This window comes from Berghia stephanieae, chromosome 10, assembly GCF_034508935.2.
Source record: "Berghia stephanieae isolate SIO BIC M18660-M18661 chromosome 10, UCSD_Bste_1.3, whole genome shotgun sequence".
In the NCBI taxonomy this organism is placed as follows: domain Eukaryota; kingdom Metazoa; phylum Mollusca; class Gastropoda; order Nudibranchia; family Aeolidiidae; genus Berghia; species Berghia stephanieae.
In genome coordinates this window covers 5,686,334-5,698,833 of record NC_088369.1, presented here as the reverse complement: position 1 = coordinate 5,698,833, position 12,500 = coordinate 5,686,334, and the positions used below count along the sequence as shown (strand labels likewise).

At 32.2% G+C, this 12,500-nt stretch overlaps 1 protein-coding gene across 5 annotated transcripts in view; it reads left to right on the top strand.

The window, feature by feature from the left end:
• The window catches only part of LOC144956133 (thrombospondin-2-like), a 383,991-nt gene that overhangs the window by 320,109 nt on the left and 51,382 nt on the right, over positions 1-12,500 (top strand). For 2 of the 5 annotated variants that reach the window (XR_013641884.1, XM_078886508.1), the window contains exon 2: positions 2,157-2,211. The exons of the other annotated variants lie outside the window; for them this stretch is intronic. The gene's annotated coding sequence lies outside the window, so the exon portion shown is untranslated. The remainder of the gene's footprint in view (positions 1-2,156; positions 2,212-12,500) is intronic. 5 annotated transcript variants of the gene reach the window in all.

Here is a 12,500-nt window from a genome sequence, read left to right as displayed (position 1 = left end):
GCCCGAAATGTTATTATTCCAAGCTTTTGTATTCATTTTTGTTTACTGATCTTAACAGTCCACAGCTTCTAGTAGCCTAGTATCACTTTAAGTAAATAACTGGTTTACCCACTGGGCCCAGGCAAAAGAATATATAATATGTATTATAAAGTCACATGTTTTTGGCCGATACATATGTTTCGATGATCTCCATGTCGATCTCTCAATGTCAGCTTTTTTAAATTCAAAAATATGTGAGTGACTTTATTTATATTTTATATTAGCTCTAACCAACATTGTACCTACAAGCACCCACCAACACTCATATATATATATATATATATATAATATATATATATATATTATATATATATATATATATATATATATATATATATATATACTCTCACTAAATTGTATTAACCCGACTATAAACGTTTAAGGTTACACATACTTTTGTGTGTTGGTCCGTTATATTTCCGGATGGCAATATTGTCAGCTTCTTTGCCAAGAGCATACTATGTATAGTCTGGTTCAAAAGGTTTAGTGAGAATTACTCATAAAAACGGGTGACAAAAATAAACACGTCAACTTAGTTTCTATCTATATTTCTGTGGCTTTATCTTTCCTTGAATGATTCATATCAGGGCTACCGTTGACCAGAGAGAGAGAGTTCTTCGTGCCCAATTTCGACTTCAAAAGTAGCCAAAAATAATCTCACGTGGCCAAAATTAATTTCGAACTACGAAGCCTTGAAAAAAACTCAGCGGGTTTTCTGATTTAAAAAAATATTAATTTTTTTTAAATGAAAAAAAAGTCGGCTAGATTAGGGGAAAAAAAGTTGTTTTTGAGGGGGAAAAAGAAAAGAAATTGAATAAGAAAATTGAAAATAATAATATAAAACGATTCTGTGTTGCCATTTTTGGCCAAATTGGCCACGCACGTGGCCATCTGGCAGCCCTGTTTCATGTTATCTACACATTATAACGACATTGGCAAGTGGATTATGACTACGAAATATAAGATTCCTCCGATCTGCTAAACTTTGACAAAAAAACATTTTTTAAAACTTCAATCTTATCGATAGCTTAAAATGTATCTAGTTCATCTTAGTTAATTTTATCCCCAAAACGGTCGCTATTGACAAATAACGGACGTTTTATTCCATCAATATTTCAATGAAAAAAAACACCGATTTTTTTGGGGTTTTTTTCTTTTCTTCTTCTTCTCTATCTTCTTCTTCTTCTTCTTCTTCTTCTTCTTCTTCTTCTTCTTCTTCTTCTTCTTCTTCTTCTCTTCTTTCTTCTTCTTCTTCTTCTTCTTCTTCTTCTTCTTCTTCTTTCTTCTTCTTCTTCTTCTTCTTCTTCTTCTTCTTCTTCTTCTTCTTCTTCTTCTTCTTCTTCTTCTTCTTCTTCTTCTTCTTCTTCTTCTTCTTCGTCTTCGTCTTCGTCTTCTTCTTCTTCTTCTTCTTCTTCTTCTTCTTCTTCTTCTTCTTCTTCTTCTTCTTCTTCTTCTTCTTCTTCTTCTTCTTCTTTCTTCTTCTTTTTTGGATCGAATTGAAATAAAAACGTGTTTTGTCTGCTGGCGGCAAAATGATCTCAACTGTTTTATTCTTTGGTATTTTTCAGAGGAATATTGGGGATTCCCATTGACCTCCAAGCCTACGTAAATACACAGTGTAGTTTAGACAGAAGGAAAACAGTTCTATAGTTGTATTATTGTTTGTGGCCGAATTCCAAGCGTTCTGCCCGATACCCTCTCTATTTTCTACTCCTCTCTCTCTCTCTCTCTCTCCTCTCTCTCTCTCTCTCTCTCTCTCTCTCTCTCTCTCTCTCTCTTTCTTCTCTCTCTCTCTCTCTCCTCTCTCTCTCTCTCTCTCTCTCTCTCTCTCTCTCTCTCTCTCTCTCTCTGTGTGTGTGTGTGTGTGTGTGTGTCTTTCTCTATCACTCTTAATCTCTCTTGTTCCTCTCTTTCTCCCGGTCTCTTCCTATCTATCTATCTATCTATCTATCTATCTATCTATCTATCTATCTATCTATCTATCTATCTATCTATCTATCTATCTATCTATCTATCCATATATCTATCTATCTATCTACCTACCACCTTACCTATGTTTTTTCCCCCTGATATCTTCGTGTAATGCATTATCCTATTTTCTGTCTTTTTCTTTTCAGATTTCATTCCAAAGATAGATCAATATACATCGCTCCAAACAAGAGAAAAAAAAAGGTAACACATTCTATAAATTATCTCATCACTTTCTCCGTTTTATCTTATAGTATGAGCATTCAGTTCTTCAATCAACATACAGTGCATACACTTTTGAAAATTACGTCAGTTATTGTATAGGAGGTCTATTTTATTAAAACTAGTCGAATAATTATTTAAGTTGTTTCATATTTGACTCGAAAATTTAAATAAAGTATATTTTGGCCCTGAAAATCAATCGCTGATCGTGAACCGAAAATCCCATAGCCACCTTAAGTACATGCCTTTCACCAGGAGTAAACTTACTTACTGACTGACTGACTGACTGACTTACTTACTTACTTACTTACTTACTTACTTACTTACTTACTTACTTACTTACTTACTTACTTACTGACTGACTGACTTACTTACTTACTTACTTACTTACTTACTTACTTACTTACTTACTTACTTACTTACTTACTTACTTACTTACTGACTGACTGACTGACTGACTTACTTACTTACTTACTTACTTACTTACTTACTCACTTACTTACTTACTGACTTACTTATTTACTTACTTATTTACTTACTTACTTACTCACTTACTTACTTACTTACTTATTTACTTATTTACTTACTTACTTACTTACTTACTTACTTACTTACTTACTTACTTACTTACTTACTAACTTACTTACTTATCCGAACCAGCGACCACCTGAGCTCTAGCCCTTCGGTCTTGTGCCATGACATAGAAGTTAGACGTCTTTTGTAGGTGTTACATGTGACTATAAAGTGTGTTACTGATGACCAGGAGTAAACAGCCCACCGATCTTGAGCATCGCTCTCAATTTTAACTCATATGATTGAAAAAAACAATACATCGTTTCGTCAGGTTTTGCGATGCAATTCCTTTATCGATGTGTCTAACTATTGTGAAATATACCCACTAATAGGATTTAATAGTCTGATGTCACGACCGCCCAGCAACCAGCAGGTTGGTTCTAAACAAAGAAAATCTGTACTTCATACTGGCTAGAACGGTTTTACACTTTTTATGTTTGTCGAAGAAGTATTTCATAAGGGTGATGATGGAGATATTGTCGTCTCCCTTGTTCACATAGTTTAGAATCAGTTACTATGCGTCTTTAGGAGGGAAGTGGCCTTTTCATACAGGAAATAAGTTGTCAAGGGGACGAAACGGGGTAAATGGCAGGAAATATTCTGATTGGTTAATGCTTTGTAACGGCGAACCATCAATTAATTATAGGTGAAGAAAAAAGAATGGCTTAGATAATATTAAGATACCCGTAGAAATAAAATACCAATATTTGGTTCTAACTACAGAAATTCTTAAGTATCTTTGTTTGAAAGAACATGAATTCTATCATTATATTATCCTTGATATATTTAGCATATATTTCGTTATTTGAACGCGAGATTACACATATTAGTTGGCCTGATAGACGAACGCAATAATTATGGGCTTATTAAAACATTGTCCCGATAGCTCAGTTGGTAGAGAACTCGCTTCACTATCAAAAGGGATCTAGATCAATCCCGGATCATGTAAGAGAGTTAGCTTATAGCAAGTGGGTTTAATGAGTTCACAGTGCTTGTATATCAGTTAAACGTGGTCATTATATTGAGTAGTCTAGGTCAGTTTTACGTTCCAAAGTTAAAGGATTGGTCATTATATTGAGTACTAGAAAATTACTTTCTTTGATCGGTGTTACTTGGTTATTGGGGATAATAGCATCAAATTATAGTTGGTATTCATCATTTAGGCGTACGATATTATTTGGGCGTATCGTATTTGTTATTTGGGCGTACGGATTATTTAGGCGTACGACCTTTGATTATTTAGGCGTAAAACTGACCTTTGGTGAAAGGAATTGTGGGACAGTTTACAATAGGATATAAAACAGTGTGTCTGATCAAACGGGGATCATTCTACCTTTTGATTCTGCATTCAACTTGACCATGAGCTGCACACATTAAACCTTTTGTGCTCACCATCATTTATTTGCTTTTACGGACTTAGAAATATTCCACGTATATTGAAAATGGTTACTTAGGCAAAATTGACTTTACATGTGGACTGATTTTACGGATTTGGAATTTATGAAACTGATTGAATTATGACCATGCTATTTGATTTGGATTTGGAATTTATCATGATTTGGATTTTGAATTTATCACAAACAAATAAAACTGTAAGAAATGAAACTTGGAATCTGGACTTTTATTTGAATGTCTTGATATTGTGCATTCAATTATCACCACCGGCCCTTGAACTCTTTCGTCATTATTAACATCTACAACACAACGCAAAGGATAATACTACCATCTATCAAAAACACCACTATACGATCACAAGCCATTACATATGTGTGCAAAAACGCCACATTATGTATTTTATTTGGTGTCGTGACTCAGGATTCTTATATATGTTATTTGGTGGCGTGATACCAGGATGTAAAGATGTTATTATTCCGAACCATGGATACACAAGAAATGTATATTGTTGCAGTGTTAACATCTATTGAAGTTTTTGTGAGACTCGAATTTTGAAGTGAAAAATTGTGAACAAATAGGAAAATAGTTTTATTTGGGAAAGAAAATGAATATCAATTTTGAAGGTGAAGTAGTGGAATTATTTTGTATTGAAATATGAAAAAAAAATATTGAAATTATAGATGATTCCTAAAATTCTGACAAAAGACGATATTTAAAAAAATAAATAAATATACTAAATAATATTTAAATTAAGAGTCACAGATAGAAAAGGAAATTTTAAAAATATAGATATATAGGGCAATATATTATATTCAAAAAGTGAAAACAATATATTATAGAACGGCAAAATAATAATAATAATAATAATAATAATAATAATAATAATAATAATAATAATAATAATAATAATAATAATAATAATAATATTAATAATAATAATAATAATAATAATAATAATAATAATAATAATAATAATAATAATGCATTGATGCTATACGTATTTTATTTAATTAAAAAGAAGAGAGGGAGAGATGAAAATAAAAATTGCAGAATTTAAATGAATATTTGAGTGCGTTTTATTTTTCAAAATAAATGAAAATGCGTTTACTTACAATCAAGCGTTTCGGAACAAATCTTCGAATATTAATCTGTACCGTTAATGGCAATGTTTTGTTAATATCAGTAACAAAGATGTGTCGATTTTTATTTCAATTTTTGTATGTTACTGTTGGAATTACATAGACAGTTGGTCCATTATTTAATGTTGTTACGTTTTATTTTCTGTCAAAATGACTCAAGAAGACGATGGCAATAATAACACGTACATTATAAGTTTTGATAATTGAAAAATGTCTTATGGTATTTATTGTTATATTACAACATCATTGATTATATTTTTCTCCCGTCAATAGGGATGAATTGGTAGGTTGATATTGACTCTTTGAGATTCATGGGTTCATGACAAAGAGCAAAGTTTTATATCTGTTTGTATTCTTGGTAATAAATGTGTGGTTAACGCAGCCAAGTAATCGACAACAGAGCTAATTATATATTTGTAATGAGAAATGGCGTTATAATAGATTACATGAGACATTTTGATTTTATCACCGAAAATTAAGTTGAGTCACTATGAGTCAATCGTTGTTTTGTTTAGTTTTGTTTTGAAACGCGTTTCATCGTGATTTTTAAAAGGAGACATATTCTCATAATAACGGAATAACGGACTTTTGGTTTAAAGTCGGAGAACAAATAAAATGCCGGAGTATTCATTATTATGAAAGACTGATGTCTTGTAATGGGAGTTAAAATGTTATTACAGAAGAATAACAAAATATTGAAAATGCATTATCATGTCATGTGAGCTGATAATATTTGTGACACAAGTGGTTAACTTGTTAAGAATCAGCGAATTATAAGTAACCCATATGGTAAAATGCTGTAAATGCATAGTGGGTAAATAAGCGCAGTGATGTAAGACGCGGTAATTAAAGTGCACACGGTTTAAATTACGAGACGCAGGAATGAGGTGTTCGGGAATATTTTATTTTGCGTTTGATTAAAGCGCATGGTTTAACATTATGAAATAATACAGAAGGCGGAGAATTTTTATAAATACGATGCGCGTGGTTAAAGCGCACACAATTATCAATGCTATATTAAGAGGCGCGAGATAACGTCGCAATGAGTTATATGAATATTTTTATAAGCCGAGGGCAAAGGCGCGAAACATTGAATTTTTATTGACCAGAGTGTATATCGTTTCTGCAAATATTTTGATTATCATATTTTTCTCCTATAGATTCGCTGTTGTAATTGTAATCAATATTTACTGCGTGATTTGAATTTAACATTTATATCATAAAATTTGTAACTGAGTTGAAGAAGAAGTTATGTTCAATTGTCAAATCTTAAGTGTGTAATCATTCAGCAATAAATTGAAATGTAGGAAGTGCTACGATAACACCAATAATAGTGATAAAATAAACAAGATCATAGTTCATTAAATTAGGGATTTTCTAAGGGGAATAATTCGAGTTAATCAAAGGTAGAAGTAGTGTTTACACTAAAACATTATACAGTCATCACGAAAGAGGACACTTGAAAACATCAGTCATAACGGGAACGCTGATGGCAACGACAGAGCCAACTCAAACTCAACCACAACAGAGGTCGGGAAATGTCCTAATCCCTTTGGTCTATCCACGAATACCTTGAAATGGAGTAACAATTTCGACAAACACTACGCCATTGATTCATTGATACGTCCAGAATCAACACAATCTACAGACTACAAACTACACAGCAACCTCAATTACATCGTACCTTTCAACTTATACAAACTTGACAGAATTCATAAAATAATATCTGTATCAACACAGATTTCTTCCATGAACCTTTTTATATTTACATTCTTTATTGAACAATTGGATTACTTGTATTTACTTCTACGACAACAATACCCAACGATGTACGATGTCAATAATTACATAAACGTTCAAGATACGATTGTTTTTACAAAATGATGTCCAATTGTGAACAATACTACTTCCTTCATATACAGTGGTGAGCGTATTCAAATTTAAACTTATGTCAATATACAAGTGTGCAGCACCCATATCTACAACTTATAAACATTGAATATTATAATAAAGCCTGTCTTAGTATCATTATAAAAGATAAAGGCTATATATGTATATAAGACAATGCAAAAAAAAGTATCGCAAAACGCCACATGAGCGATTTCCTTGGAATCATTATCGTATGATATTCAACAACCTGCGTTCAAATAACGAAAATATTGTTGACCTTATTCGACCCTACTACATAGTCTACTAGACTACGTTATTGTTACATCCTCTACCTGGTGTGTGGACTCACGTCACCCACCGGTACTCTACAGATTACATCATCTACCTGGTGTGTACTCACATGCCACCTCATCAAAACTCGATCAACAAACACAGACAATTACAACACACGACCTCTGTCGACTACTACACACGAACTCTTTGTCAACACATGGCTGAGTTCACAACTTTCTTTTGACTTGCTGGATAAGTCAAACTTCATTTAAATTCAAGATCTCGCACACAGTTAATCTTGAATTTTTACAATTTCATCTACAATGAGACTCAACGTATACACAAGACAACCACAAATATCAACGAGGAGAATCGACCCAGATGCCGGAGATGAATGGATTACAGCGACGTCACAAGACCAAGAAACAACCCAACAGGTTAAGCATACGTTTGCTACCTGTAGAGTCTTTTTTCGTCCCAAATTCAAAAGACTCGAACAAATACAACACACTAATTACAAAAGTTGGTCACTTTAGTAACAGCCCACAATCACATACTGTGTTAGATTTTACTTATTTAGTTATTTACACTGTACTAAATATGAATAAGTCGGACAGACAAATGACTGATTATTTACTAAACACTAAATATGTGATGTGAACAAGTCGGACAGACTAATGTCTGATTATTTATTAAACACTAAATATTTGAATGTGAAGACATTATGGTGATAATTCGAAGACATTTACAGAGGAAAAAGTTTTTAATTAATTAACAATAATTAAAGTGAATTTATGACACTTGGGCTATTCAGTGACCACAACACACACAACAATGCAACACGTAGACTAGATACAATCACCTCAACTCTTATAGTTGATATATTTTTTTCATTACATGAAAACTCATTCTAAATGGAGACAATGACTTAATATAACAATTACTGACAATTTTTACAGGATGACCATTCTCAAAACGAACGGATTACTGAGAAATGTGACCTCTGATGGATGACCTCAAAGAACAATTTGATATCAATGTAGTTGTAAACTACACCCTGATGACTTAAAAAGCTTAAAAAATTGAAACATCAACAATGAACAATGAATGATAATAACTTCAACTTGAATTTTAAAATGATGATAATGCTATTATTATGATTTATTTTTAAATATTTTTTTATTATTAATTGAAATGTAATCCTTCGTATATGGATCTAGATGTCTATAATACATTATTTGTACCACATATTATAAGTAGGAATTAATGTAATAATGTGTTTAAATGGAATCATACAATATAAGGGAATATACAAGGTACTGGTTTTGATATGTCAGTAAATGAGTAGACATACATGGAAGCTGAGATTATCACCCATGTCGTGAAGAGTTGAATTTGAGATTGAATAAGACAACGTGAGTATATCACAAATGGAATTTGAACCATCCTTTTTCACGCAATACTATTTATGTGTGATGGGATATGACGAGAATTAAACACTTTTATTGCTATGAAGATGGAATTTAAGGTGAAAAGATATTTTTTCTTTGAACTTTTAATTACTTGATATCTTACTGTCAATGTTGTAATGCCTTAAAAAGTATAATCGATAAATATATAAATGTTTAATCAACTTTCGTGTTGGTAAATTTAAATTTTAATCACTTTTAAATGATAGATACCTTACTGTTGATGTTGTAATTTGAAAGAAAGAAAAATCTATAATCGATATATATATATATATATATACTAGATGTTGTAATCAAATTTGATGTTTGTGAATTTATCAATGTTGTAATAGTATAAAACCTATAATTGATATATATGAATGTTGTAATCAACTTTGGTGTTTTTGAATTTAAAGTTTAAAGTTTTTAAATATTTAACTGGTATAAGTATTATCATTTTAACATTTATTTATTACATTTTAGTTGGACATTACATATATATATTTAATCTCTCACTGTAATTTTTTTTTGAATTGAAATTGTTTTAAAGTCAATTTAAATTCTAAGAAAGGGGCGTATGTAAGAGAGTTAGCTTATAGCAAGTGGGTTTAATGAGTTCACAGTGCTTGTATATCAGTTTAAACGTGGTCATTATATTGAGTAGTCTAGGTCAGTTTTACGTTCCAAAGTTAAAGGATTGGTCATTATATTGAGTACTAGAAAATTACTTTCTTTGATCGGTGTTACTTGGTTATTGGGGATAATAGCATCAAATTATAGTTGGTATTCATCATTTAGGCGTACGATATTATTTGGGCGTATCGTATTTGTTATTTGGGCGTACGGATTATTTAGGCGTACGACCTTTGATTATTTAGGCGTAAAACTGACCTTTGGTGAAAGGAATTGTGGGACAGTTTACAATAGGATATAAAACAGTGTGTCTGATCAAACGGGGATCATTCTACCTTTTGATTCTGCATTCAACTTGACCATGAGCTGCACACATTAAACCTTTTGTGCTCACCATCATTTATTTGCTTTTACGGACTTAGAAATATTCCACGTATATTGAAAATGGTTACTTAGGCAAAATTGACTTTACATGTGGACTGATTTTACGGATTTGGAATTTATGAAACTGATTGAATTATGACCATGCTATTTGATTTGGATTTGGAATTTATCATGATTTGGATTTTGAATTTATCACAAACAAATAAAACTGTAAGAAATGAAACTTGGAATCTGGACTTTTATTTGAATGTCTTGATATTGTGCATTCAATTATCACCACCGGCCCTTGAACTCTTTCGTCATTATTAACATCTACAACACAACGCAAAGGATAATACTACCATCTATCAAAAACACCACTATACGATCACAAGCCATTACATATGTGTGCAACTACGCAACAATCAGTCTAATATTTTTTTTCTCAACCCCCACCCCCGCCCTCCCTGTCCACCCAGCATTGAATTGGGTAGCTGGATCTGTTAAATCTGGAGAAAAGTTCTTAGTAATGGAGCGCATTTTGCGTTAGTTTGAGAGTATTTCCATTACAAGAATGAGATGATAACAATTTGGGTTATCAGACCTGCAAATAGGATCATGCCAATTGAAATCAACCAGTTGTTATATTTTTCTCTCTCTCTGTCTGCATATTCGATAAACTCTATTATCTTCACAGAATTGGGGGAGGGGATGGGGGGGGGGGGGGGGGGGGGGGGGGGGGGGGGGGGCTAGGGTCACGTCTGTTGTTATTTTCTTTTTTTTTAAGTTGACAACTCTTGTTTACAAATTACGTACTTTCTTACATCAGCAGCAGGCCAAGATAGTTGCTATGATAACTGTACCACTATACTCGGAAAACAAAACAAAACAAACAAAAACACATCTTTAAAATTGTGGCCAGAAACCTCGTCCTTCAATTATCGATTGATTAAAATAACACAAATCTCGTAAAAAAAAAAGGTACAAAAAAACAACCTAAAAAAGAAAACAGAAGAAAAAATACAAAAAAAAAACAAAACAAAAAAAAACAAAACAAAACAAAAAAAAAAATACAAACCTCAAAAAAATCCCAAACAAACTGAAACCTTTCATACATCGCGAAGCCTCAGGTTTGAGAGATTTTGCCAAAATGTGGGTTATTGTAATCAATCCATATTTGAAGGAAGAGTTTTTTAGCAAAAATGTTTAAATTCGTGTTTTTGTTTTGTTTTGTTTTATTTATTTTTTTTTGTTTGGTTTTTTAAAAATTAATTTATCTGTTCCCCAGAGTGATGCAGAATTAATTGAACGGCAATTATGAATTATTCCATTGGGATAATTGTTTTATAATGCATTTGGATTGCTCCTATCTAATCCGATTGAAGATTGTCTTCATTTGTTTGTCTCGGCTTACATATCTACCGGTATGATAAAAGAAGAAATATAAACACTTAAAATGGGGAGGGGGGTGATGGAGAGAGAGAGAGAGAGAGAGAGAGAGAGAGAGAGAGAGAGAGAGAGAGAGAGAGAGAGAGAGAGAGAGAGAGAGTGAGAGAGGGCGAGATGGAAGACAAGAGAGAGAAAGTGAGATAAGAGAGATGGAAGAAAGAGAGAGAGAGATAGTGAGAGAGATGAGAGAGAGAGAGATAGAGAGAGAGAGAGAGAGAGGAAGAGATGGAAGAAAGAGAGAGAGTTTACCCTCCCCCTCTCTCATTCTCTCTCTCGCTCTCTCTCTCTCTCTCTCTCTCTCTCTCTCTCTCTCTCTCTCTCTCCTCCCCTTCCCCCCCCCCTCCTCCCCCTTTTTTCCTTCTTATAGTTTAGTTTTGTTGTTTTCAATGAATACTTTCAGTATCTCTCCCCCTATCTTTTTCTCATTCAAAAATTATAGTAACCTACATACATATTTTCAACCAATTAAAAACTTTCCAAACATCATTTTATTCGCGGAACCGCCCAGAAAGTTATTACGAAAGATAGGCGTGAATGTAATGTTACATAATAACAATATTTTTGTTATTCTCATTTTGTAACGGTTATTTCTCTTTGTGTTCCTTTTTCTTTGTCTCTAATAAGATAATGCAGTTTTTAAAACTAATTTTTTTTAATTTTCATTTTTTTTACCTATTTTTTTTTTTTCAGTCTCCCAAATTACAAGTTACGGTGATACTGTTATAATACAATATTAAAAGAATAGGAGAGTAATTATATAGATCGTGTTCAATGGTAAAGAATATTATCTCACTAACCTGTAATTTACATTATAATTTCCATCTCGCTTTAGATACATCTAGTAGTATATATTTTTTTGTTATGTTGTGATTTTTATTTTTTGAGGGGGAGGGGAGAGTTTGTTTTGTCTTTTTTTTATTTTTGGGGGTTGGGGTTGTTTTTGTTTTTTGTTTTTTGTTTTTGTTGTTGATTATTTTTTATTTTTTTTTTTCATCTTTTTATTAGAAAATTTTTAAAAATAGCTTAAATACATATATAATCACATGAATGAAAATTGTATTTAAATATGACCTTTATATAGATAATATGCACTTGGCTAAGAAGCTCA